The sequence below is a fragment of the Mobula hypostoma genome, chromosome 5 (assembly GCF_963921235.1).
Source record: "Mobula hypostoma chromosome 5, sMobHyp1.1, whole genome shotgun sequence".
Taxonomy (NCBI): Eukaryota; Metazoa; Chordata; class Chondrichthyes; order Myliobatiformes; family Myliobatidae; genus Mobula; species Mobula hypostoma.
Window position 1 is genome coordinate 8,313,976 of NC_086101.1, and position 26,633 is coordinate 8,340,608.

The following is a 26,633-nucleotide window of genomic DNA, read 5'->3' on the forward strand; positions in this document are numbered from 1 at the left end:
CAACATTTTCATATGCTGTAATTTGACCTTTCCGAATCCCTCTTATTAATTTAAAATGTATGAATAGAGGAGCGGAGTTGACGACATTACTGAACATGTTTGATTTAAGATATTGGTCTAGCCCTGTTTTGTTCCATTTGCTTTTTTGGGTTTAGTATTTAGTTTTTTTTTCTTTTTTTGGGGGGGTGTTTTCTTTGTATTGTTTTCTTTTTATTTTTTTTCTTTATGATTAATTACATCATAAGTTTGGAAGTCTATTATACCTGTGTTACCTGAAATCTTTTTTATATATGTTTATTAACAATAAGATTATTCCAATCTCTTTGTATCAGCATTGTTATTTTGTTTATAATTTTGGAAAAATTAATAAAAAGGTTTAAAAAGAAAAGAAATGCTTTCAGGCCATGGGTGGAGTCTTTGATTATGCTGGCTGCTTTATAAGACAGCAAGAAGTATAGACAGACTCTATAGAGGGCAGGCTGGCTCTGTGATGTGCTGAGCTGTGTCCACAGCTCTCTCTAGTTTCTTCTGGCCACATGCAGAGCAGTTGCCATACCAAGCTGTGATGCATCCACTCGCAATGCTCTCCATGGGGTACCAATAAAAATTGGGAAGAGTCATGGGACCATGACAAATTTCTTTAGCCTCCTGAGGAGATAGAGGGATTGGTGAGCTTTCTTGGCTGTGGCATCAATGTTGTTAGAGCAGAACCGGCTATTGCTGATGCTCGCCCTTCGGAACTTGAAGTTCCCAACCCTTCAACCTCAACACCATTGATGATGACGGGAGCAAGGGCCTCCTGAAGTCAATGGCCAGCTCTTTTGCTTTGTTGACATTGAGGGAAAAGGTTGTTGTCGTGCATAAACGTCGGAAAACGTTTACCACGCAGGCCAATTGGCCCAGTGTGACACTGCTGTCCATCCTGCCTCCTCTTCAGAACCTTCAGAGCTGTGTGGTCCATGGAAGGAGGAAAAGTCCCGGCCAGCTCCTCAATCCCCATCTGCCAGAGCCTATCACCACCTGTACAAGAGTTGGTGAGCCTGCAGCAGGAGCACTGGATACAGTTTTGTTAACCCTTTCATGGAAAGGATACCATTAAGGTCAAAGGTGGGCAAGGTGCATTTATGAAGATATTTACAGGACTCAAGGGCCTAAGTTATCGGGAGATGTTGGGCAGATGTGGACATCGCTCAGTGACACAGGAGACTGAGAAGCAATTTCACAGAGGTGAACAAATTGATGACGGGATGAAAGCACACAGTCTTAAGAGTTGTGGAATCAAAACTAGAGGGCATGCCCTCTTCTCGTCACTATCATTGGAAAGGAGGTATGGCAGCCTGAAGTCCCACAATCACCAATTCAGGAACAGCTTCTTCCCCTCCACCATCATATTTCTGAACGGTCCATGAACACCGTGCTGTTATTAGACCATAAGACATAGGTGCAGAATTAGGCCATTTGGCCCATCAAGTCTGATTTATTTTGCCTCTGAAACACATTCTCCTGCCTACTCCCCTTACTCATCAAGAACCTATTAACCTCTGCTATCAATATCCAATGACTGGACCTCCACATACATCTGTAGTAATGAATATCACTCATTCACTGCCCTCCTGCTGAAGAAGTTACCCCTCTCCGCTGTACTAAAGCTCATCCTGAGCTATGCCCACTGGTCCTAGGCTCTCCCACTCTGTCTGGGACTTCCAATATTTGACAGCTTTCAATGAGCTCCTATTGCTAAACTCAGGCAAGTACAGCCCCAGAGCCATCAAACGCTCTTCATATGTTAACCCTTTCATTCCTAAGATCATTCTCATGAACCTCCTCTGGACCTTCTCTAATGCCAGCATATCCTTCCTTAGATATGGGGCCCAAAACTGCTCACAGTACTCCAAATATAGTCTGACCAATGCCTTATCAAGCCTCAGCATTACAACAGTTATTATTCCTTTATATTTACAATATTGAAATTTATTACAATTTTATGTCCATGTACTGCTGTCACAAAACAACAAATTTCACATTGTGATGCTAGATCTGATTCTGATAAGTTTAAGGTGAGAGGTGAAAGATTTAAAAGGTCCATTTTGGTGTAGAATTCTTGATCTGTTGGGGAATTGGTCGGGTTCCACACTGCCCTTGTGCCCACAGCTTTGTCTCCTGGGTGACAGGACAATGATACCTCATGTAAACAATGACAAGCTCACTATTTTAAAGATGGGTCTCATCACAGTTGCAAGAATTATATTGCAAAACTGGAAAAAAACCCAGATGCCCCACTGTGAGGGAATGGACTGAGGAAACTATTAAGATTTCATCATGTGAACACATGTTGGGAAGAATTAACAGTGAGGAAAAAGTGCAAGACGCGTGGGATCAATTTTGGTTTTATGTTAATTTAAACTTAAATTAGAACACCTTTCTGTCTCTAAGTTTTATTTCTTTTCCTGTCGTGGGATGGCTGTGTAAATACGCTGTACTGTATCTGCTCTGTGATATGCTGCGCTGCTTTGTAAAATAAGAATAAATAGTAATAATAATTTGAATTTTTAAAAAAAGGGACTTGAGTGTCCACTTCTTTGTGGAGAGGGTGGTGTATAGATGGAATAGACTGCCTGCAAAAGTCGAGGAGATAGGAACAATTACATTTAAAAGACACGAGTTTCTGCAGCTGCTGAGTAACACATACAAAACGCTGGAGAAACTCCTCATGAACCTCTGACCCCTCCGGATGAAAGTATCTCGCGCAGAAATGTCATCTCTCCCTAGATGCTGCCTGACCTGCTGAGTTACTCCAGCATTGTGTATGTTAAAAGACAGTTGGCGTGGTTCGTGGACGGAAAGGTTCAGAGGAAAATGGGCCACACGTGAACAAATGGGACGAGTTCAGGTAGGAGTCGTGATACACAAGGAGAGTCTTGCCGAATAGTCTGTTTCAGTGCTATTTAAGTCTGTGAACACGATTAAAAGAAACTTACAAGGATGTCTAATTCGCGGAGAGGTGGTGAAGGCTGAGCCCGGGAATGGAGATAACTTTATTTGAGCGCACAGCGGCCTTGGGCCTCCTTTCGCAGCGAAGCCTTCGCTTCCTGCGGCTTTTCGCTCGCAACGGGACGGGGAAATCACCGGCCCACCCCAGGAGACGATCAGAGGCCGAGGGACTCACACCACCACTCTCACCCTCTCCGCCCGCATACCTCCTCGCCCGGGGGCTCCGCAGGAACACAGAGCCGGGACCTGCGCTGCGAGCCCGAATCCTGTTCCCCAGCTCCCCGGGCCCGGATCCGGATCCGAGGGGCAATCCCGGATCTTTCCGCCCGAAGCCGACCTCCCTGCTCGATAGAGAAAGCAAGGGCGGGTGAAATCACGCTGTTCCTTAGCAACCGCCTGGTGTCGGTTGCCTGGCAACGGTCGGGATCTTTTGGTGTAACAGACTCCGTGGAATCCGCTTGAGATTTCAGATCCCCACAACAAATGAGTGGTGATTCCGCTCTCGTTCCCGGGAAAGGGGGAATCGTTTTCATTATAACTTTATATACTATTTCATATATATGTGATTATGTATAATTACATGTATCCCACCGGTTAAAGAGGAGGGAGTTTACCTGTGGTCGGGACAGGAACCGGAGGATTGTTCCCGATCTGAACGGGACTGATGCAGAAGGATGATCACACTGATGGAGAGGCCGCCGTGGATCATCACGGTCACCGTCAGTGCCCCTACCTCACCAGTGGGAGCTCGGTGGGCAGGAGAGAGCGGGACGCGGGACGGGAGGGAAGGGGGAGCCGTTCTCTCCCCCACCTCCCGCGGCTGCGGTAACGCACTGTGCCGCTCGCTGGCTCCGGTCTGCTTCCCCACCAGGAATTCCCGAAACCCGCCGCCTCCCTCCCACCCGAGGGAGGACCTCGGCCTCGCCATGCCCCACCAGACTCGGAGATGCAGCAGCCGACCTTCATGGTCATCCCAGAGCTCCCTCCCCTACGGGAGCGCCTCCAACGAAGGATTGCAGGGCATAAGGTATCGGTTCAAAACACTCACCCCTGCCTTCTCTGGGGCTATAAATGCTAGTCTCGGGCACATGTGCAGAGCAACGTTAAAGAAAGAAAAAAAAACAAGAAAATTGGCTGACTCTCAGCCTGGCAACAGTTGTGGGATCTTCCTCTGCAGAAATCCAGTGCATTCTTTCCACGCAGTGGTCCGATATGGAACTATGCTGGAGGAACTCAGCAGGCCAGGCAGCATCTACGGAAAGGAATAAAAACTCGATGTTTCAGAGTGAGACCCTTCATCAGTACTGACTTGAAAGTCAGGTCATGATGAAAGGTCTTGGCCGGAAACGTCGACTCTTTATTTTCCTCCGTAGATGTTGCCTGGCCTGCTGAGTTTTTCTAGTATTCAGGACCTTAACACATAAGACATAGGTGCAGAATTAGGGCATTCAGCCCTTCAAATCTGCTCCACTATGGCATCATGGCTGATTTTTTTTTAAAGTGATACAGCAGGGAGTAGACCCGACCAGCCCTTCCAGCCACGTCCCCCAAGCAACTCACAACCCCAATTTTGTCCTAACTTATTTGGAATGACCAATTAACCGACCTGGTAGGTCTTTGGACTGGGGGAGGAAACCGGGGCACCCAGAGGAAACCTCCATGTTCCACGGGGAGGGTGCACAAAGACTCCTCACAGAGGATGCCAGAATCGAGCTCTGAACTCTGGGATACCCCGAGCTGTAATACTGTCGTGCTAACCACCACTTTACCATGGTGCCTATACGATCCCTTCCTTCTGCCTTGTCCCTGTAAACTTTGATGTCCTGACTAATCAAGAACCTCTGCTTGAAATATGCCCAATGACTTGGCCTGCTCATCCATCTGTGGGAATGAATTCCACAGATTCACCACTCTCTGGCTAAAGGAATTCCTCCTCATTTCTGTTCTAATTGGACGACCGTATTCAGAGGTGTGCCCTCTGGTCCTGGAATCACCCACAATAGTAAACATCCTCTTTATGTCCAGCCTGTCTTAGCCTCTCAATATTTGACAGATTTCAATTTAATTCCTCCCCCGTTCTTCTAAACTCCTGCGAGTATGGCGCCAGAGCCATCAAGCACTTTTGTGTGGGTTGCTCAAGATTTCCGGCATCTGCAGAATCTCTTATGAAAGTCTCTACTTAAGTATGAAATGTGCCATCTCCTTGAACTCGCTGGCTACAGGACTGCCGGCATCCCTGTGCCAAACTGGTCACCTCTGTTTATAAACCTCTCCTGGACCTCCCTCCCCAAAGCCACCAAAACCCTCTGTCTGCAACCCCCCCTGCACACCTCTGAGATCCTCCAATCCCAACCTTTCATTCATTCCCCTGGTCCTGGCACTAAATGATTGGCAGCTGCATCTTCAGGCACCTGGACCACTAGTATCGGTATTCCCTCACTGAACCTCTCCATGTGTCCCTCCCCTCCAGCCACTCTAACTCATATTCTCAGTATTCTTTATTTAGTTATTATTATCAGAGTATGTATACATTACGCAACCTTGAGATTCATCTCTCTGCAGGGAGCCACAAAACAAAGAAGCCCCTAAAGAACTCAGCAAAAAAGACCATCAAATACCCAACATGTAGAGGAATAAAAACAATATTATTAAGCAAACAGCATTCAGAACTGAAGTTTCACGGAAGTGAGTCCAGGCACAAAGGCAGATACCAGTGCAGCTGCAGCAGTCCACAGCTTCAGTTCAGCATGGAGCAGAGCTGAGTAAACACCGCAAAATCTATTGAAAGTGTCTTCCCTTCTCAGAAGAAATCTCTCTTTCCCAGAAGGCAGTGGAAACACAACTCCATGAATTCATTGAAGGCAGGTGGACATGAGAGGTGAAAGGGCATTAAGGATGGATAGGGACTTGGAGTTGAGGAGACAATTAGATCCGCTGTGATCTTACCAAATGTTGCAGCAGATTTGTGCACCGAGTGGCCTCTGACTGCTCCTAAGCTGCATATTTGTGTGGGCTCTAGACAGGCAGATAAAACTGCCTGATGCACAGCTGGCACCAGCCTTCCTGTAGATAGAAACTCTGAGGCATCTTATTACAATTACCTGTCACCCTGACCTACAGCCACACACACACACACACACACACACACACACACTAGCCCCACACACACACACACACACACACCAGCCACACACACACACACACACATATACACTCATACAATCATGCATGAACACAATGACTTGCAACCTTGCAGACACACACACACAGACACACACATACACAAAACACCCACACACAAACACAGAGGTACAGACATACACACACATACATGCAATCATGCATGAACACAACCACCTGCAACCATTCACACACACACACAGAAATACACATACACACACACCGACACACACACCCACACACATCCCCACACACACACACCCCCACCCACCCATACACACACATTCACCCACGCACTCATACACCCACACACCCATAAACAAACACACAAACTCAGATACACACACAGAGACATACACATACACCCATACACCCACCCACAAACACACACATACAGACACACACACACAAACATGCACCTACATACACACACGAGACATACATATACATACATACACCCACACATACACACATACACTCAATTAGTTTTTGTTCTTTAAGAGTTGCCCAAATAAGTGGCTACCCTGATTAATCAGAACCTACTGTATTTAAAGTTGAGGTTGATATGTTCTTGATTAGTAAGAATGTCAAAGGTTATGGGGCAAAGGCAGGAGTGTGGGTTTGAGAGGATAATAAATCAACCATGATGGAAAGGCGAAGAAGACTCAATGGGCACTAAATGGCCTAATTCTGCTCCCACGTCTTATGACCTTCTGGTCTTATGGACAGACAGACAGACACACACACACACACACACACACACACACTCACTCACAAAACGCAGTAGATGCACACAGCTTGGCAAAAACACACAGATGTTTACTCAAAACAATGCAGACATACACATATTAAAAGGGTATAAAAAGACATACAGTACAGTACAAATAATGTATTTAAATGAACTACAGAACAAATTAAAACACTACCAATACCATTACAGTACTATAAACTGTGTATTAGTTCCTAATAGTTTGTATCAATTCCTAATAGTTATTGACAGAGGAATTCATCCAGTCTACCTGTCCATTTACACTTGGACACATACAGACACAGACTGATGAAAACAAATACAAACCCATATAAGTATTCACACAGAAATGGTCCAATATGTGTACATCAATAGACATATACACAAGACACACACATAACGTATAGTTATACATGTGGATACACGTGCAAAATGTTTACTCACACCATTACAGACACAGAAATCACCTACATAGAACTACATACTTGCCCGTTGCACTCAGACCCACACACTGATACTTGCATTTACATGGAAAGATAATCCAATCCATGTGCATTAATACACAGACACATTTGAGGAAATGTACACAGAAACGTGAGCACACAAGCTTGCCAGATGTTCACAGCCAGACAAACATCAGCATTGAGCTCAGACATTACTTCACCTTCAGAACACTCTGGCCTGACTATTTTGGTTGCAGATCAAATCAGTAAGGCCACGCTCAGCTCAGTATAGATCAGTGCAATAGACGCTCATTATCAGAGTGGGTCAGTTCACATTACTGTCATCATCACCATCATCATTATCATGATCACAATCACCATCAACATCATCAACACTATCATCATCACCATCGTCACCATCATCACATTCATCACCATCACCATTATCATTAGAACCATCATCATCATCTATCTTCAGCATCATTATCATCACCATCATCATCACTATCATCAGCACCATCATCAGCAGCAGCGGCACCATCAACATCACCATCAGCACCATCTCTTTCTCCGCCATCATCATCACCATCATCTGCTAACGGTGCCAGCCTATGGGTCCATATGACAATTAAACAGTGTCCGGTATGTGGACAAATATCCATCCTTTATCAGTGCCTAGTAGTTGCCCAATACTGTTTGCCCTCTGCTTTCCAGCTTTTTCCTCCTTTCTCTGCGCTACCTGCCAAACTGGCACAATGGCAGCTGACGCAGTGGGTGAAGCTGTCATATTCTACGGCATTTCTTTGACCAGAGGGTGGTGAAACTCAGTACATTTAAAGTTGAGGTTGATAGCTGCTTGATTAGTAAAGGCATCAGAGGTGACAGGGAGAAGGCAGGAGAAAGGGCAGAGAGGGACAATAATTTAGCCATGATTGAATGACAGTAGACTCGATAGACCAAATAGCTTAATTCTGCTCCTCAGTTTTATAGTCTTATTATCTGGACCACTGCCCTGAAATATTTCAATAGGTTTCAATAGGTACATTTAATGTCAGAGAAATGTATACAATATATATCCTGAAATTCTTTTTCTACACAAACATCCATGAAAACAGAGGAGTGCCCCAAAGAATGAATGACAGTTAAACGTTAGAACCCCAAAGCACTCCCCACCCCCACAGCTGCCCCCTCCTGTGCACAAACAGCAGCAAGGCAACAATCCCTCCCCACCCCCACCAGCAGAAAGCTCATGGAGGAACTCAGCATCCCGGGATCTAGTCAAAGTCAGCGTGACTTCTGAAGGGAAATCTTGACTGACAAATCTGTCAGAGTTCGTCGAAGAAGTAACAAGCAGGGTTGACAAGGGAGTGGCAGAGGATGTCATTTACTTAGATTTTCAAAAGGCATTTGATAAGGTGCCACACACAACTTAACAAGATAAAATCCCATGGCATTACAGGAAAGATACTGGCATGGATAGGGGAATGGCTGACAGGCAGGAGGTAGTGAGTGGGGATAAAGAGACCTTTTCTGGTTGGCTCTCAGTGACTAGTCGTGTTCATCAAGGGTCAATATTGGGACCGCTACTTCTCATGTTGATTGTCGATGATTTAGATCATGGAAGAATGTAGCAAAGTCTGCGGATGCTTTGTAGCAAAGTCTGCGGATGATATAAAGATAAGTGGCGGGGTAGATAGTGCAAAGGAAGCAATCCGATTGCAGCAGGACTTAGACAAATTGGAAGAATGGGCAAAAAAGTGACAGATGGAATACAGTGTTGGGAAATGCATGATAATGCATTTTGGTAAAAGGAACAATAGTGCAGACTATTATCTAAATGGGGAAAATGCAAACATCAGAAGTGCAAAGGGACTTAGGAGTCCTTGTGTAAGAGTCTCAGAAGGTTAATTTACAGGATTAGTATGTGGCAAATGCAATGCTGGCATGTATTTCAAGGGGAATATAAAATAAAAACAAAGAGATAATGCTGAAGCTTTATAAGACACTAGTCAGGCCGCAGTTGGAGTACTGTCAACAGTTTTGGGCTCAATATCTCAGAAAGGCTGTGTTGTCATTGGAGAGAGTCCAGAGGAAGTTCATGAGGATGATTCCAGGAATGAAGGGGTTAACATGCATTTGGCAGCTTTGGGTCTGTACTCGCTGGAACTTAGAAGAATGCGTAGGGATCTCATTGAAACCTACTGAATGTTGAAAGGACTAGATAAGGTGGATGTAGAGAGAATGTTTCCTATGGTGCGGTGCCTAGAAGTAAAGGGCACAGCCTCAAAGCTGAGGGGCAACCCTTTAGAACAGAAGTAAGGAGGAATTTCTTTAGCTAGAGAGTAGTGAATTTGTGGTATGCTCTGCCACAGACAGCTGTGGAGGCCAAGAACATGGGTATAATTAAAGTGAAAATTGATATTGTCCTGATTAGTCAGGGCATCAAAAGATATGGTGAGATGGCTGGTATATGGGATTAAGTGGGATCCCGGATCAGCCATGATAGGATGGCGGAGCAGACTAGATGGGCTGGATGGCCGTATTCTGCTCCTATTCTTATGGTCTCATTGTCTTATCGAGGGGAATAAGCAGTTGCCATTTCATGCTGAGACCCTTCATCGCGACTCATCGGAAACATAGACTGTTTATTCCTCTCCGTTAATGCTGCCTGACCTACCAAGTCCCATGAGTGTCCTGTGTGTTTGTGGTGATTCAGATTTCCAGCATCTGCTGAATTTCTTGTGTTTCTGAAATGTGCCCATTGCACACACGGAGACAGGAGGTCTCCCTGTGCTAAACCTTCATCTTCCAGCCACGAGGAAATCTGCAGATGCTGGAAATTCAAGCAGTTTTTTTAAGTGTGTTGCTTCATATTCCAGCAGCATCCAAACATCCCAATCAGCTTATTATTCAGAAACTGCCTTGTTAAATTAATTGCAAGGGTACAGCTAAAGGCTCTTCAATTCTATCAGGGCTGTAACAACAACCACAGCCCCTTCTCTGGGGCTCCTCTTTTCTTGTCCTCCAATCATTTCACACGATGCACCTGTCTTTTATTCTGCCTCTGTTTCGTTCTCCCCATTCACATCTGCCGCCAGCTTTACTCACTGTTTCATCCTCACCTCCTGCTCTCCAACCGCCCCTCCTCACAACCAGTTGATGCTCTGCTTTGCTGTTCAATCCCTCTCTCCTGTTCATTCTGCGTTTTCTCCCATCGACCTCACCCCCCCCCACCCCCCGGGGAGGGGGTTGCTTCTGCCTCTGCTACTCCATTCTACTCTGCCGTCACTCACTCCTTCCGTTCAATCCGGGTTTGGGGTGTCTGCCTGTCACACTCTGCGGCTTCATTCTTTTGGATCCGGTTCCTTAATTTACTCGCTCACAGCTCTCTCCCCACCTCCCTCACATTCACTTCCTACACACTCCATGGCGTCCTCACCATCCTCTTGTTCACATACTCTCAAGAGGCCTCTCTTCCCCTCCCCTCTCTTTCTATCTATCTACCTATCTTACACTCCCTCCAATTCTCTCCGTTCCTCAGCCCTCAATCCTGCCTCCTCTATTGTGTTCTCTCTTATCCACTATTAATCTCTTCCTCATGCTCTTTTGCTCTCCGTTTTCTTTCCTTCTGTTCTGCCACTCTTCTTACACTCCACCTCTCTCTCACACATACCCTTTCCCTGTTCCTCTCCTCTTTTGACTTTCTGCTCTGTCTCCTTGTTCCTTCTGTTTCTCCTCTCTCCCATTTCTTTCCCCTCATCCTCTCTTTCTCCTTCCGCTTTCTCAACCCCCACTCTCTCCTCCCTTCTCCTCCACTCTCCCCTCCCTTCTCCCCCTCTCTCTCCCCACGCAACCCCCTCTTTCTGCCACTTCTCTCTCCCTCTCTTTCTCACTCACCCTTCTCCCCTCTTAATCCCTCCTCAGCTCTACTTTTGTCTCCCTCTGCCCCAAAGCACACTCTCCCTCCCCTCTCCTCCAATCCACTCTCTCCCCTCTCCTCCAACCCTCTCTATCCTTCCCTCTCTGCAACCCTCTCTCCCCAAAATTCTCCCCCAACCCTCTCTACACCCTGTTTCTCTCCCTCCCTCTCTTCCTAACCCTTTCTCCCTCCCTCTTTTCCTAATCCTCTCTCCCCCAACCCTCCCTCTCCCATCCTCTTCCCCGTCTAACCCTCTCTACCCTGTTTCTCTCCCTCCGTCTCTCCTCCCTTCACCCCCCCCCCCCCTTTTCATTTCTTCGCCTGTCCAGCGGGTTTTGACAGTCGCTCCAGACACGGTTCACCATCTCAAACCGGACACGCCGTCCGAGTTTACTCTGCCCTCCAGTTAACTGAGACATCACCTTGATTAATTCTCTCTCTCTCTCTCGCTGGCATTCAGTCGGAGTGCAGCCCCTTGAGAGACGACTCGTCAAAGCGCACGGCCGTAGAACCGACTCCGCAACATGTCAAACTTTAGCGCGGTTCAATTACGTCCAACACTCCTGCCAAGACAAAGCCGCCAATAATCAAAAGTCAGTCCATTACCTTAACAAACGACCTTCTCCCGCTTACATCCACCCGGATCTCCTCGGGGCGCTGGCAGGGCGACAGAGGTTCTCGCTGCTTGTCTCTTGTATACACGCGCTCTCTCTCTCTCGCACACACACACACACACACACTGCTCGTGTTTTGAGAGAGAGAAAAAACAAAATCTTTGTGGTCACACCCACGGGTATTTTGACATCACCGCTATGTTTGGAGGCAGGCGAGGCTGCAGTTACACAGAGCGACTCGGGCACCGCCGCCTTGATCTCGCACACACTCGGATTCTTATTAATGAGGCTCGCTGTAAGTAACCGAGTTAGCACGGCGCGCTGGTTCCGCATCCAGCAGCCAATAACTGTCCCGGGCAATGAGGAATAAGCTCAGTGTCTGTGATCACACTCCCTCCCACACTCCGCACTTCCCCATTGCCTAAGAAGGGCACATTTAACATTCTTGTTTTCGGATGCGTTTCTGAAGAATCTGCGGTAGAAATATTTATTTTAAAGGAATTTCTCTTTCAGCAGTTTTGGCCGAGTCATGCCAGTCTGTACGGTGCAGTTTTCAATGTTTTTAAATCTATGGTGTCGGCCCCCTGGCTCTCGCTCCGTGTGTGTGTGTGTGTGTGTGTGTGTGTGTGTGTGTGTGTGTGTGTGTGTGTGTGTGTGTGTGTGTGTGAAAACGAGTATGTGAGGGCGCGTGTGAGGGAGATACTGTGAATGTAAGTGTGTAAGTGGAAGAGAGAGATTGTATGTGGGTGAAAGAAAGAGACTGAATGTGTGCGTGAGAGAGTGATAGTGTGTCTGTGGGAGAGAAAGTGAATGTGTGCGAATACGAGTGAGAGTGCGTGTGTCTGTGGTATGTGAGAGAGAGAGCGAGAGTGTGTGTAAGAAAGCATGAGAATGTGTGAGTGTGTGTGTGCGTGCGCGGAGGCTGGGGAAAGGTAAGGGTAGGGCAAGAAGTGCAGGATTTGGCCAAAGATCCGTAGGGAAACAAGCTGTGTGGCAGAGTATGGAAAGAGTGTATGCGAGGGGAAAGAGAGAGAGGGGACAGAGAGAGGGGACAGAGGGAGGGACCGCGGGGGGAGAGAGAGGACAGAGGGAGAGGTGTAGTGAGGGAAATGGGAAAGAAACGAAGGAGGGGAGGAAAGAAAAACGTGGAGAGCAACAGGAACGGAGAAAACAAAGGAGGGAGGGAGAAAAAACATAGAAACACAGAAAACCTACAGCACAATACAGGCCCTTCGGCCCTCAAAGTTGTGCTGAACATGTCCCCACCTTGGATATGACTAGGCTTAAACATACCCCTCTGTTTTTCTAAGTTCCATGTTCCTATCCAAAAGTCTCTGAAAAGACCCAATCATATCTGCCTCCACCGCCGTTGCCAGCAGCCCAGCCCACGCACTCACCCCTCTCCGAGTAAAAAACTGACCCCTGAAATCTCCTCTGTACCTACTCCCCAGCACCTTAAACCTGTAACACACATCAAAGTTGCTGGTGAACGCAGCAGGCCAGGCAGCATCTCTAGGAAGAGGTACAGTCAACGTTTCAGGCCGAGACCCTTCGTCAGGACTAACTGAAGGAAGAGTCAGTAAGAGATTTGAAAGTGGGAGGGGGAGGGGAGATCCAAAATGATAGGAGAAGACAGGAGGGGGAGGGATGGAGCCAAGAGCTGGACAGGTGATTGGCAAAAGGGATATGAGAGGATCATGGGACAGGAGGTCTGGGGAGAAGGAAAAGGGGGAGGGGGGAAAACCCAGAGGATGGGCAAGGGGTATAGTCAGAGGGACAGAGGGAGAAAAAGGAGAGAGAGAGAAAGAATGTGTGTAAAAAATAAATAAATAACGGATGGGGTATCAGGGGGAGGTGGGGCATTAGCGGAAGTTAGAGAAGTCAGTGCTCATGCCATCAGGTTGGAGGCTACCCAGACGGAATATAAGGTGTTGTTCCTCCTGTCCCATGATCCCCTCATATCCCCTTTGCCAATCACCTGTCCAGCTCTTGGCTCCATCCCTCCCCCTCCTGTCTTCTCCTATCATTTTGGATCTCCCCCACCCCCTCCCACTTTCAAATCTCTTACTAACTCTTCCTTCAGTTAGTCCTGACGAAGGGTCTCGGCCTGAAACGTCAACTGTACTGCCTCCTATAGATGCTGCCTGGCCTGCTGTGTTCACCATCACTTTTTGTGTATGTTGCTTGAATTTCCAGCATCTGCAGATTTCCTCGTGTCTGGCCCTGTTTGAAGGACACAGTTTGATCACTTGACAGTGCTCCCGTCTCCCAGTCACATCTTGTAAGCCTAACTCCCAGAGAGCAGCATGCTGATGGGACCAGAATTGGAAACAAGTTATGAAACAAGACACCACCCCTAGGGGTTTAAAGGAATCTTCACCAGCTTAGGTAAGGCACAGAAGGTGGGCTCCAATCGATCTATCCTTACAGCCCAGTGACCCAAATTCAATGCTGATCTCTGGCACTGTCTATGCATATTTGCCCTGTGCCTGAATGGGTTTCACTAGGTTTTTGTTTTGCTCCCACCTCCCAGGCTGATAGGTTTATTTGCTGCCATAAATAGCCCTGAATAATGTCATGCTTGACTTCATCAGTAGAGAGTTGGAGTATGAGTCAGGAAGTCATAAGGCAGCTCTAGAAAACTTTGGTATCATTGTATCATGTGCAACTCTGGTCAGCCCCATTACAGGATGATGGATGTAGAAGCTTTGGAGAAGGCGTTTTTGAGGAAACTGCCTGTTTTAGAGGGCAGAAGCTGTAAAGAAAGTTTAGACGATTATTTTTGCTGAGGCTGAAGGGAGACTTGATGGAAGTTTATTCAACCATGAGAGATGTATATAAGGAAGACTGTCAGAATCTTTCTTCCGGGGTAGAAATGTCAAATTGTAGAGCACGTAACTTTAAGGTGAGAGGGTAAAAGTTAAAATGAAAAATACGGGTAAATTTTTTAACACAGAGAATGGTACGTGTCTGGAACATGCTGCCAGGAGTGGTGGAAACAGATAAGATAATGCATTTAAAACTTTTTTAGACAGACACATGAATATAGAGGAAATGGTTGGATTTTTATCATATGCAGGCAGAAGGGAATAGTTTAACTTGGCGTCATGGCTGGCAAAAACAATGTGGGCTAATGGGCCTTATTTCTGGGCTGTATTGTTGGGGCGGTGGGGTGGAGATACATCTCCACCAAAGGAGGTATAAGGCCGTAGCCTGCAGGATACCCTTGGGCAAGGTGTAGCACCTGCTTAGCCACGCCCCCCCCAAGGTCAGGGTCATGTGAAACCATGGGAGCAGGGTGGCGGGTGGTCGTATGAGCAGCTGGTGCATATCACAAGTTCTGGTTATGCAACCACTGATGCCAGGCAGACAATCTCTGAAGCAAATTGATAATGGGTGGGGTCACCCGCATGTAAAGACACTGCTCAGAAGAAGTCCACGATAAAGCAGTTCTGTAGAAGAGTTTGCCAAGAAACATCATGGTCATCAGACCATGATCGCCCATGTCACACCACAGGGAAGTGCCGATTGATAGGGACATGGAAGCCAATGTGGGGAAGTCTGACTACAAGTGTTCAGGAGCAGACGAGGCCACAGCTGGAGGTTTGTGTGTGGTCTTAGCCTTACTTAATAAGGGAAATTCATGCATTGGAGAGGGAATTCATGAAGCTGATTCCTTGAATGAAGGGGGAGGCTTGAGGGAACATTGAGCAGGCAGGGCTCAGGAAAACAAGAAGTGAATTTATTGAATTAAAATCAGATTCTGACGGGCAAGTCATAAACACAAGAGATTCTGTGGATGCTGGACATCTTGAGCAAATCACATAAAATGCAGGAGGAACTGAATAACTGGGGTTCAATTCCCGCCGCTCTCTGTCAGAAGTTTGTCTGTTTGCCCCATGACCACCCTGGGTTTCCTCTGGGTGCTCTGGTTTCCTCCCACATTCCAAAGACATGAAAATTAGAGTTACTACGTTGTAGGTATGCTTTGTTGGTGCTGGAAGCAACACTTGTGGGCTGCCCCCTACACATCCTCAGACTGTTGCTCAATGACACAAGTGATGGATTTTACCGCAAACACGAGGAATTCTGCAGATGCTGGAAATTCAAGCAACACACATCAAAGTTGCTGGTGAACGCAGCAGGCCAGGCAGCATCTCTAGGAAGAGGTACAGTCGACATTTCGGGCCGAGACCCTTCGTCAGGGCTAACAGAGTTACGTTGACTATACCTCTTCCTAGAGATGCTGCCTGGCCTGCTGCGTTCACCAGCAACTTTGATGTGTATTGATGGAATTTACTGCATATTTCCATGTATGTGTGACAATAAAGCCAATCTTTAATAAAACTATTTTTGAAAAGTCTTTATTTGACCCAGGAGTGTCTGTGTGAGTGAGTGAGAATCCTTCATTCCCCAACCTCCATCGTTCTCAGTGTCAGAGCCTTGACTGCTCGCTGGGGAAAGGATTCCAAAGGTTCACCAGTCCCTTGGGGACAACACCTCTTGTCCCTGTGCTGAGTGGCCAATGCTTCACTCTGAGTCTGTGGCCCCTAATCCAGGGGAAATATCAGCTCTTCATCCAACCTGTCATGACTCTTCATCAACACTGGTACAGTCCGTATGTGTGCATATCTCTATGGGAGTTATGTGTCAGTGTGTGTGCATGATCGTGTGTGTACAGATGGGGAAAGTGCAAGCAGGCTTTTCTCCACTGAGGTTGGGTGAGACTAGAACTGGATGTCATAGGTTAAGGGTGAAAAGTGAAATATTTAAAAGGGAAACTGAGGTGGGGATCTTCTTCCCTCGGAGGGTGGAGAGAGTGTGGAATGCACTGCTTGTGGAAGTAGTGGATGTGGGTTTGATATCAACACTTAAGAGAAGCTTGGATAGATACCTGGACAGGAAGGGTATGGAGGGATATGGTCCAGTTGGGGGTGGATGGAACTGGGCAGGATCACAGTTCAGACAAACTAGATGGGCTGGAAACATAGTTCTCTGCTGTAGTGCTCTAGGATTCTATGTGTACATGGTGATTTAAGTGGCGTGTGTGTATCTGTGTGTGCACATGTGTGTGCATGCCAAGACTAGCATCTGTATTGTTTGGGGGTGTTTGTGTGTGAGCCTCAGTGCCCTGTAAACACACCGCGCAGTCCATGAACATGTGACGTGATGCACTGTGCTGATGTCGGAGGGTAGACGTTAGCGATGAAGCTGGTGATTAATGACCCAGCAGATCACAGCGAGGGTCCGCGAGCACAGAGGCTGCTGTCAGTTGCCAGAGAGGGCACAATGCTGGAGACGACACTGAGCACAGTCGGTTGCTGGCACTCTCTCTCTATCTCCGTTTTTCATTCTCCTCCCCTTTCCCACACCCACCCTCTACAATCTCTCTCACCCACTCTCTGTCTTTATTTCTCCTTTGTTTTCTCTTCTTCCTCTTTTTTCTCCCTTGTCTTTCTTTCTTTCTACATTTCTCCCTCTCCTCTCTCTCATTCTCTCTTTTCCCTCCTGTCCTTCCCTTTCCTTCTCCCACTCTCGTGCCATCTCTTCTTCCTTATCAACATCTCTCTCTCTTCTCTCCACTCCTCATTTTACCCCACCCCCTTTTTCACACACTTGCACCCTCAACCAGCTCCATTACTGTTCTGGATGTATGAAATGACTGCACCTCCGTAGCGCTGTGTGCAGAGAATTCCAGAATTTTACATGTTGCACGGTCCATTGGTGAGGCCACTCCTCACAGTTCAAAGTAAATTTATTAGCAGAGTACGTCCTGTACATGACACCATATACTCCCCTGAGGTTCTTCCTGGTATTCTCAGTAGAACAAGGCATTACAACAGAATCAGTGAAGAACTATACATCAGCAAAGTCTGACAAGCAAACAATGTGCACAAGAGAACAAACTATGAAAATGCAAAATAAATGAACTAATAGGTGAATAAATAATGTTGCTTTTGGAGTACTGTGGTTCCTCAAGGTTTTATAGCTGGGGGGGGGAGGTGGGATGAAGGGCAAAGGTTGTGGAGATGAGCTCCCACTTCCTTTTAAATATTACCAATGGTGTGCATCTCAAATAGCCTCTGACAACCAACTCCAGCTCCTGGGCTTAGCTACTAAGTCTGGTGGAACTGTTTCTACTAACAGAAGGGGCAAAAGCGGGTTATTGGTGCCTTAAAACCAGTCGCTTTGTTCAGATGGGACTTGTCAGCTCTTCGAGGAGAAGGAAACCTCTGATCTCCAACCTCCGTTGCCTTGCGGCTACACCCGCTCATGGGGAAGGCTTTGGGAGTAAACCCTGAGGAAAAGTCCAGAGCTGGAGTCCCTAAGGCAGTGCTACACTGAGTTCAATACTGTCCAAGGATGCTGTCCAAGTTGCATGCCATCTTGGACAATGTCTCCCATCCACTACAAAATGGACTGGTTGGGCACAGGAGTACATTCAGCTAGAGACTCATTCCACCGAGATGCAACACAGAGCGTCATAGGAAATCATTCCTGCCTGTGGCCATCAAACTTTACAACTCCTCCCTTGGAGGGTCAGACACCCTGAGCCAATAGGCTGGTCCTGGACTTATTTCCTGGCATAATTTACATATTACTATTTAACTATTTATGGTTTCATTACTATTTAATTATTTATGGTGCAACTGTAACGAAAACCAATTTCCCCCGGATCAATAAAGTATGACTATGACTATGACTGTAACACTGACTGGTAACTCCTGCAACACTGCCAGTGCCAAACCGTATCAGTCTCTGCCATGCCTTCAGGTTCATCAGATGTGTGGAGAGGAGGCACCTGCTGCATGGGCAACAGCCTGCTCTCCATATTGTACTGCCGTGGCCTGCATGTCACATATACAGCTGGGACGCAACACCCATGGATGATCTTGACCAACGGAGGGTCTCCAAGGAGTACCGCGTACAGTTTTAGTCACCATGTTATCGCAGAGATGTGGTTGGACTGAAAGAGCGCAGAGAAGATTTATAAGGTTGTTGCCAGGACTAGATAGCCTAAGTTATAGTGAGGGGTTATCCAATGTTGGTCTTTCAACCCTGGAATGTAGGAAAATGAGGGGCAACCTTACAAAGGCGTTTTAAACTAATCTATGAAAACTATAACAGTTTGTTCTCCAGGTCATGGGAGATCAAATCTGAGGGGGGGGTATAGATTTAAAAGGGAGTGGAGGAGCAACTTTTTCACGCAGAGGGTGGTGAGTATATGGAAAGAGCTGCCAGTAGAAGTGGTTGAGGCAACTATTATCATTTAAAAAAGCACTTGGATAGGTATATGGAGAGATATGACCCAAATACAAGAAATTGGGACTGGCTGGCATAGATTGGTTGGGCCGAATGGCCTGTATCTGTGTGGCACTGCTCCGTGACTCATACCAACTCTGAATGAAGAGGCTTCTCAGTTCCATCCCCTATGATCTTCCCCTCCATCTGAGCCAGTGACTCCTGATCCGAGACTCCTTAGTCTGAGCAGACGCCCAGTGTCATGCCCTGTAGGTACTGCTAGGGTTTGGTAAGACAGAACATAGAGCACAGAACAATACAGTACAACATGAATACTTCAGCCCACAACGTTGAACTGCTCCCTCTCCACACAGTAAACCTGCTCACCCTGTTATCAGCTGGCAAATCTTAGCTACAGCAAGTATCTCTCAACTTACCCATGCCCCATCACCCCTACAGTAGCTCACCGGAGTCCTCTGTATTGGGCCGGTCCTTCATCCTTTCTCCAGGTATAGCCATCTTCTTGGTAGATTCCTCCCCTCCCAAGGATGAGGTCTTTGGAGCTTGTGTTGGCATTTCGGTAGCTCTGGGTTTTTTTTATGGGATGGAGTTGCTAGCCCCATGCCCAACCCTCCTCAATTCACAGCCGGGTTTGGGACCATCCATGTCAAGTGTCTCTCAAAGACCTGTGAAATTCATTGCTACCGATGCCTGTACAGGCCAAGTCATTGGGTATATTTAAAGTGGAGGTAGATAGGTTCTTGATTGAGTCAGGGCATCAAAAGTTATGGGAAGAAAACAGGAAAATGTGGTTGAGAGGGAAAATGAATCAGCCATGACAAAATGGTGGAGCAGACCTGATGAGCAGAGTCGCCTAATTATGCTCCTATATCTTATGGTCTATATCCCCCCTCAGTCCAGGAGCCCAAAGGTGTACACAGTCCTCGTGGGGGGGGGGGGTATCACAATTGCAGTGAGATTTCTTTAGTCCTGTACTCAAATCTCCCTGAAATAAAGGCTAGTGTACCACTTAACTGCGTCATCAGAATGAGAATCAGTTTCAGGTTCCTGAGCAACAAAAGCTCTGAAGATCTATCTTGAGCTCAATGTATTGAGGGGAAGGCCCCAAATCCTTGGCTTTGCCTCTGGCTTGGCGGCCGGGGCTGGGATCGAAGCGCTCAGCAGAGATGGTGCTTGGTGCTCAGTGTCGGAGGGCTGGTTGGAGGCTCGAAGTTTTCGGACAGACTGAAGGGTCGGACTGTGGTCGGGTGCTTCCAGAGTGCTGCATAGGCAAGTTTGCAGTGCTGGTGGTTCATGGCAGGGAGAGTTTCTCCCTTCTACCATCTGCGTGAGATGATGGGACTTCCAAGAGACTTTGAGACTTTTTTTTACCATGCCCATGGTCTGTTCTTTATCAAATTACAGTATTGCTTTGCACTGTTGTAACTATATGTTATAATTATGTGGTTTTTGTCAGTTTTTCAGTCTTGGTCTGTCTTGTGTTTCTGTGATATCATACTGGAGGAACATTGTATCATTTCTTAATGCATGCATTACTAAATGACAATAAAAGAGGACGGTGTGTCCTCATAATCTAATCTAATCTAATTATGTCATTCGGAGGTATGTGGTAAATTGGATCAGCAAATTTCCTGATGATACAAAGATTGGAGGTGTAGTAGACAGTGAGGAAGGTTTTCAGAGCCTGCAGAGGGATTTGGACCAGCTGGAAAAATGGGCTGAAAAATGGCAGATGTAGTTTAATACAGACAAGTGTGAGGAATTGCAGATTGGAAGGACAAACCAAGGTAGAATATACAGGGTTAATGGTAAGGCACTGAGGAGTGCAGTAGAACAGAGGGATCTGGAAATACAGATACAAAATTCCCTAAAAGTGGCGTCACAGGTAAATAGGGTCGTAAAGAGAGCTTTTGGTACATTGGCCTTTATTAATCAAAGTATTTAGTATAAGAGCTGGAATGTTATGATGAGGTTGTATAAGGCATTGGTGAGGCCGAATCTGGAGTATTGTGTTCAGTTTTGGTCACCAAATTACAGGAAGGATACAAATAAGGTTGAAAGAGTGCAGAGAAGGTTTACAAGGATGTTGCCGGGACTTGAGAAACTCAGTCACAGAGAAAGGTTAAATAGGTTAGGACTTTATTCCCTGGAGCGTAGAAGAATGAGGGGAGATTTGATAGAGGTTTATAAAATTATGATGGGTATAGATAGAGTGAATGCAATCAGGCTTTTTCCACTGAGGCAAGGGGAGAAAAAAACCAGAGGACATGGGTTAAGGGTGAGGGGGGAAAAGTTTAAAGGGAACATTAGGGGGGGGCTTCTTCACACAGAGAGTGGTGGGAGTATGGAATGAGCTGCCAGACGAGGTGGTAAATGCGGGTTCTTTTTTAACATTTAAGAATAAATTGGACAGATACATGGATGGGAGGTGTATGGAGGGATATGGTCAGTGTGCAGGTCAGTGGGACTAGGCAGAAAATGGTTCAGCACAGCCAAGGAGGGCCAAAAGGCCTGTTTCTGTGCTGTAGTTTTTCTATGGTTTCTATGGTATCTAGGAGATTTAGACACCAAAGACTCTAGCAAATTTCTACAGGTATACCATGGAGAGCATTCTACCTGGTTGCATCACCAGGTGGTCTGGAGGGGCCACTGCACAGGATCAGAAAAAGCTGCAGAAAATTGCAGATTCAGCCATTTCCATGATGGGCACTGTCCTCCCCACCATTGAGGACATCTTGAAAAGGTGACGCCTCAAGAAGGCAGCATCCATCATTAAGGACCCTGCCCGTTTCTCATTACTGCCATCAGGGAGGAGATGTAGTAGCCTAAAGACGCACACTCAACATTTTAGGAACAGCTTCTTCCCCTCCACCATCAGATCTATGAACGGTCCATGAGCGTATGAACACTGTTGTGCTCTCTATTTGCAATATTTATACATTTCTTATTGTAATTTGTAGTAATTTTCTATGTGACATTGTCTTGTGCACATAGAAGATGGCACACGAGCATAGTGTTAGCCTCACACTATTACAGCGGCAGCAATCAGAATTCAGTTTCCGCCTGTAAGGAGTTTGTATGATCTCCTTGCTTGTGACTGCGTGAGATTCCTCCGGGTGCTCCGGTTTCCTCCCAAATTCCAAACATACATGGGTTAGTAAAGTGAGGGCATGTTATGTTGGTGCCAGAAGTGTGGTGACATTTGCGCGCTGTGACCCAGCACATCCTCGGACTGTGTCGGTAATTGACACAAATGATGCATTTTACTGTGTGCTCAATGTACATGCGGCAAATGGAGATCATCTAATCTCTCCTGCAACCCACGGGTGCCTGCAGTTCAGACAAGCAGCAGCTCCCCTCCTCTTTGAGGAATCTTCAAAAGCAGGAAAAGACTGCCAGCTCTTCCCACAGCAAGACAGGCGGGCTATGGAGATCTCAGTGTAAAATACAGCCTTTAGCAATGAGAAGAGGAAAAGGTTTGTCAATGAGGAGATGGGGAGATAGGGAGATAGGGAGCAGGGAAGGGGTGATGGGGTAGGATTATTAATATGACTCTGGGGTGCTGGGGGGGGGAACTGAAATTATGTAATCCTTGAGATAATAAAATGCATCTCTGCAGAGCGACCGATGGGGTGTGTGTTTTCACAGTGTGGGTTCTACATAAACAGACAGAAGGAAACGTTACTGTAGTAATCTGCAGTTTACATCTCACTGAATAGCAATTAGGTTTATTGCTTCAGTTTCCAGCAGCGCAATCTCTGGGAAATCTTTCATTCTTATGCTTTGAGTTCTGGGAATCACTGCCAAGGCCCACATTTCCTAAACACAAAAGATTCTGCAGATACTGGAGGTGATGAACAACACACACAAAATACATGAGAAACTCAGCAGGTCAAGTGGCATTTATGGACAGGATTGAACAGTCTACGTTTTGGGTTGAGACCCTTCATCAGGACTGGAAAGGAAGGTAGAAGAAGCCAGAATATGAAGGTGGGTGGGTGATGAATTAAAAAACTGGGAGGGGATCAGGGGAAGAGGTGGGATGAAGAAGGTGGAATTTGATAGAAGAGAATGAACCATGGGAGAAAGGGAACGAGGGTTGCCAGAGTGAAATGATGGGCAGGAACATAGCCGGAGAAAAGACGATAATGTTGGGGAGAGGTACATCATCTGCTTTGTCCAGAATAGCCAGGAGAGGATGGTATAAAGGGAGCCTGTTGTTCAGAGAGATAGTGGAACCACAAAGAAGGTATGAAAAGTGTTTGATGGCTCCTGGCCTGTCCTCGCTGGAGTATTGAGAGCAGTTTTAGGCCCCTATCTAGGGAAGGATGTGTTGGCATTGGAGAGGGTGCGGCAGAGATTCACAATGATTATCTTTGGAACGAACGGGTTAATGAGTGAGCAGCATTTTATGTTTTTGGGCCTGCACTCGCTGGAGTTGAGAGGAACGAAGGGGAGGGTGCTAGATAAGTTGACTTGTGAAGAATGTTTCCAATAGTGGGAGACTCCTGGGCCAAAGGGCACAGCCTCAGACTACAAGGACATCTCTTTGGAACAGAGATGAGGGTGGGGAATCTGTGAAATTTATTGCCACAGGTGGCTGTGGAAGCCAAGTCAATGGGTATACAAAGCGGAGGTTGATGGTTTTTAATTAAAGGTGTTAAAGCTTATGGGGAGACAGCGGCAGTATGGGGCTAAGAGGGTAAATAAATTCGCCATGATGGAATGGCGGAGCAGACTCGTTGGGCTGATTCTGCTCCTGTCTTGTAGCCTTATTCCCTTCTCCCTCCTGGGGATCAAGGCAGGTTGGAGAGGGAGATCAGCGAACTTCTCCGTGATCTCAGCGCAATCGAACACGGCCGCCCCAGAATGACTCAGGGAGAAGTGCGTAGACATTCACCCACCCCCGGAGTCCAGCCAACTCACGGTCCGCTGATCAGCACCCCCACGCCATTACCTCAGAACCTGACCCGCGTCCGGGAGCAGGGGAACTCTCACACCACTATCCCGCAGCCACATGCCGCCCCTACCAACCTGAAGTTCCCTCTGCCACTCCCTCGCCCACTATATTTAGCAGCCGCCCCGCCCCAGGATAAAATGGCTGGCGACGTCAGCTGCTCTTTGAGGAACAGACCTTCTAATTCCTCGTCCTAGATAAAGCTCATGAAATCAGCTGGCCGGCCCCAAAAAGAGAAGGTAGCCAGGAAAGGTTCCGCTTTATCCACTATTATTTTTTTTCTTGTTGTTTGTTAAGGGCTGGGTTAAATCTGACTTTCTTCTCCTTCTGCTGCGTTCCGCGGAGATGATGTCAGAACCCCGAACAGCCACGACCAGTGCGCGGAGTCCGAATCTCCATGTGGCAGGGTCACTGGCGTGAGATCGATCATTTCTCCATTTGGGGTCGTGCTGTTCGTGGTTCTTGGTCCTCCATTCCGCATGGAATTTAAACTGGAGGTGGCGGAGGGTGGACTTAAGAAGGAGATTTTTGAAGAAGAAAAGCTGCCTTAAATTTAGTTGGGTTTGGTTGTGTGACTATGGTAGGATGCCGAAGATTATTCCATGGTTTAATTGTGCGGGGGAGAAATGAATTGCTGTACACATCTGACTTGGTAGTTAGTATTTCAAATTGAGTTGAGTGCCCTCGTCTGCTCCTCATAGGTGCATCAGGGTAAGTTATGTAGGGGAAAGGATTGGTCAGATAATGCCCGAAGGTACCGGGATCGAATCCTTTCAGCTTTAAAATGGTGGTGTGCGTGTTACGAGGAGAGCATTGATTAGGCATTGTCAGTCGCTGCTGCACGTTTGTAGGACCCACAGGGAAAAAGTGGTGGTGTGTGTGTCGAGGGTTGGGGGGGGGGGGCGATGAGCGGTGGTGTGGTGGAAGCCACCCTTCCACTCCTGGCATCTCCATTCCATCGCTCCTGGGATCTCCACTCCAAAGCTCCTGGGATGTCCACCCTTCCTAGGATGTACACCCTTCAACTCCTGGGATCTCCACTCCATTGCTCCTGGGATCTCCACCCTTCCACTCCTGGGATCTCCACTCCATCGCTCCTGGGATGTCCACCCTTCCACTCCTGGGATCTCCATTCCATCGCTCCTGGGATCTCCACTCCATCACTATTCCTGCCGGGGCTAAGGAAGAAGGTGGAGAGAAGCTGAAATTCAGACAGTTCCCAGTTGGCTAGGCTGAGCATAGAACATGGAACACAGAAGAGGACAACAGAGGAACACACCCTTTGGCCCACATTGTGTGTACTGACCACAAAGTCAACCCAACTAATCCCACCCGTCTGCACATGTTCTATATCCCTCCATTCTCTGCTTGTTCATGTGTTTGTCTAAATGCCTCTTAAATATTGCTTTTGTATCTATTCGGGTGCCACAGCAAAGATGTTCTATGTCATTGGGTCTTAATCTTGGAATGGGCTAGTGCTGGAGTTTAGCCCTAGTGTACAGCACAGGAACAGGCCCTCAGCCCACAATGTGGTGCCAAACTAATTAAGATAATGATTTCTCCATTATGAGCCATGTCATATGATGTGGGCGATTGTGGTTTTCCCATGAGCATGAGTGTTCCTGGCATTTTTTTTCTACATACGTGGTTTGTGTTCTTTTGCAGTGTCTTTACAAGGTGGGTGACCCAGCTATTGTCAATACTGTCCAGAGATTGTCTGCCTGTTGTCAGTGGTCACATAACCAGGACTTGTGATATACATTAGCTGCTCATGCGCCCATCCACCACCTGCTCCCCTGGCTTCATCTGACCCTGATTGGGGGTTCAGTAGGTGTTACACCTTGCCCAAGAAATGCCACCTTGCACCACTTTAAATGTAAGAAAAAACTTGCATCACACATCTCATTTAAATTTCCCCCCTCACATCATGTGTAGTACTAGGCATTTGAAGGTTGTGCAAAAGATTCTGACTCTCTTTCCATTCCATATCTCTCAAAACGTTATAAACCTCTATCGGATCTCCCCTCAGCCTCTACATCCACTCCAGAGAGAACACCCCAAATTTGTCCAACCTCTCCTACTAGATCGTGCTTTCTACTCTAAACAGCATCCTGGTGAACTTGTTTTGCACCCTGTCCGAAGACTTCACATCGTTAAGCATAGCAGAAGATTTCAAACCTGAGGGGGTTGGGAATCCCATGGGATCGAGTGGATCCTTGGGCTTAAACTTCCCCAGAAGATTAAGGCTCATGAGTTTCACCTGGTGTAAAACCAGGTGACGGGTGTCTGTATCTCATGGTTGATAGTAGGGGGGAGGGAGGAACCAGTTAGGTTAACGTTCACTTCCTATTCCTCTCTGATTCCTCATAAGAAAGTTGGGGTTGGGGGGGGGGAGGGTGAAGTGGTGATGGTGACACACACAAAATGCTGGAGAAAAGCAGCCAGCCAGGCAGCATCTAGGAAAAGAGTACAATCAACATTTTGGGCTGAAACCCTCCGCCCTGCTGAAAGGTTTTGA

The 26,633-nt window shown here is 46.9% G+C and overlaps 1 protein-coding gene across 2 annotated transcripts in view; it reads right to left on the bottom strand.

The window, feature by feature from the left end:
- Nucleotides 1-12,202, bottom strand: part of LOC134346549 (regulator of G-protein signaling 3-like) — a 124,284-nt gene extending 112,082 nt beyond the window's left edge. The window contains exon 1 of one of the 2 annotated variants that reach the window (XM_063047964.1): nucleotides 11,888-12,202. The gene's annotated coding sequence lies outside the window, so the exon portion shown is untranslated. Of the gene's footprint in view, nucleotides 1-3,197; nucleotides 3,345-11,887 lie in introns of those variants that run through there. The other variant, XM_063047966.1, reaches the window with a different exon arrangement.
- Nucleotides 12,203-26,633: the final 14,431 nt, after the last annotated feature.